At 43.7% G+C, this 2,472-nt stretch overlaps 1 long non-coding RNA gene across 1 annotated transcript; it reads left to right on the forward strand.

Moving 5' to 3' along the window:
- The first annotated feature begins 250 nt into the window (after positions 1-250).
- On the forward strand, positions 251-2,164 carry LOC134869314 (uncharacterized). Its single transcript, XR_010166403.1, has 3 exons — positions 251-1,093; positions 1,452-1,589; positions 1,668-2,164. It is a non-coding gene; the product is annotated as an uncharacterized LOC134869314 (long non-coding RNA).
- Positions 2,165-2,472: the final 308 nt, after the last annotated feature.

The raw sequence follows: 2,472 nt of genomic DNA on the forward strand, positions 1-2,472 counted from the left end.
AAAAAGATCGTTGGGTTCAAAGTGATCACAACGACGTTGTATGATGTTAAATGGATGACAGACATTAAACAATCCCCTCGGAAACACTCGGATATCAATGTAATCTTGGCTAATAATTAAACGTACTGGTGGCTTTCCATTCGTCTGCATTTGCATTGTTGTATTTTGTGGCAGATTCATCGGGGTAAATCATTATGGTTACATACTCAGTATGATATATATATGTAACAGTATTACTGTTACATATATATCGGGGTAAAATCCATCAAGCATCTTTGTAACACAGCAGGGAGGCATTATACAGGAGGGAATATTTCCTCACTTGCATCTTTGTTACAGAGCAGGGAGGCATTATACAGGAGGTGCTAATTTCTCACTAGCTCCGCTTTGTGAGGGATTGCTCAATCTGACGTGAGGCGCCGCTCTTTGCCTTACCCCGCTTGTCTCCTCTGCTCAGGTCACGAGCAAATTCAGCTATTTTGGTTATAAAATTATTTAAGATCATTGGAATCATACAAAAATTACATTTATAGCACAGATAAGTAGAACATATTAATATCTGGGTTTTTTTCATTATATAATTTAACATATGTGTTGTGTTTTTATTATCTTAATTTCTAATGGACCAATGATAATTCGTGAATACACTATGCCCGCGAAATCGCGGAGCGAGCTGTCAGTTGAAGTCTATCACAAATGGATGGTGAACGTACTTGTCCTCCGCTGAAAAAGCGGCGAATTTCTGAACAGCGCTTCAAGCTAGAATATAACGCAGAATGGCCGACCATCACCCGGTCGAAGCTGGACGACTTCCACGCTTACTGTATGTTGTGTAAGACAGATTTTAGCGTGAGGCATGGGGGCTGACACAACGTTGAAAAGCACATCAGGACTGCTAAACACACGTCATACAAGGCGGCAGTGGAAGCTACAAGGCCCATCGCGGGCTTCTTTACGGTTGACAGTGACACCAGTGTCATAAATGCCGAAGTGCTCGCTGTGGACTTTCTGGTGGAACACAACATCCCGATCGCGGTGGCCGACCACATCGGGCCACTGGTGAAAAAGATGTTTCCGGACTCGAAAATCGCTGGTAAGGCTCAAATGACAAATAGCCTCAATTCATCTCAAGCATTCATAGGCATAGATTTATATCTGTATACTGTCACAATACACTCTACAATCTGTACAGACTATATAAAACAGTTACAGTACTGCCCTGGTTGATAATCTGATTTAAATCTTGCAAATTAATCATTGCTAATTTATAGCCTACTGATACTGTATCATTCTAAAAAACATTTTTCATTTTATGTAAAGGTGAAAAAAAAATAGCCTAGGCCAATTTACTCTACAGAGGATTAATATCATGATTGTAATTCTGCAATTCTGTGTAATCTAGAGTATAATCATGATAATACAATGCAATATTTTTGTGATTGCAATTGCAGGAAAGTATGGGTCTGGTCGCACAAAGAGCAGCGCCATTGTTGGAGCTCTTGCCAAGGAGGATGCGTCTGTGATCACGGAGGCAATGAGGACAGCTCCATACTCCCTAGCCACGGATGGGAGCACTGACTATGGAGACTGTAAGCTGTATCCTCTTGTTGTGAAGTACTTTGATCGAGGACTTGGGCATGTTCTGACAGTACTCCTATCTTTGCCAGAGTGTCATGAGGCATCTACTGGGCAGAACATATTCAAACTCATTGACAATGAACTTGAGAAACGTAGCATATCCTGGGACAACTGCATGAGTTTTGGGGCAGATAATGCCATGGTGATGCAGGGACTCAAAGCTGGCACGGCAGGCTACATCAACAAAAAAAACAGTGCAGTATATGTGCTGGGATGCCCGTGCCATCTAATTCATCTAGCTGCAGAAAAAGCTGCTGCTCAGCTTCCAGTGTCCATTGAAGAGCTGCTGGTGGACATATACTTCTACCTAGACAAATCCAGCAAGAGGAAACAGGGACTGAAGAAATTTCAGGATCTGTGTGGAGTGGAAATGAGAAAGATTGTTAAACATGTAAGTACGAGGTGGCTCTCTTTAGATAAATGCATCGCCAGGTTGTTGCAGCAGTGGCCTGCATTGCTGCAATACTTTGAGTCAGAACAGTCTGGGCACAGCAGCAAGGACAAGACCACGCAGAGCAGCAGCAAGGACAAGAACACGCAGAGCAGCAGCAAGGACAAGACCACGCAGAGCAGCAGCAAGGACAAGTCCACCCACAGTGTTAGCAAGGACACATCAACCCACAGTAGCGGCAGCAAGGACAATTCTCAGTTTGATTTGGCAGGCTATCTCTTTTGCCAACAAAACCTAGCCAAATTCTGTCAGGGAAAGAAAACACCAGCAGCTGCAACCACACAGCCCAAGACTGCAACGGCAAAGCCCAACACATCTAGCGCTGCACCCACTCGGCCCAAGACATCTAGCACTGCACCCACTCAGCCCAAGACATCTAGCAC

Source organism: Eleginops maclovinus, chromosome 9, assembly GCF_036324505.1.
Source record: "Eleginops maclovinus isolate JMC-PN-2008 ecotype Puerto Natales chromosome 9, JC_Emac_rtc_rv5, whole genome shotgun sequence".
Lineage (NCBI taxonomy): Eukaryota > Metazoa > Chordata > Actinopteri > Perciformes > Eleginopidae > Eleginops > Eleginops maclovinus.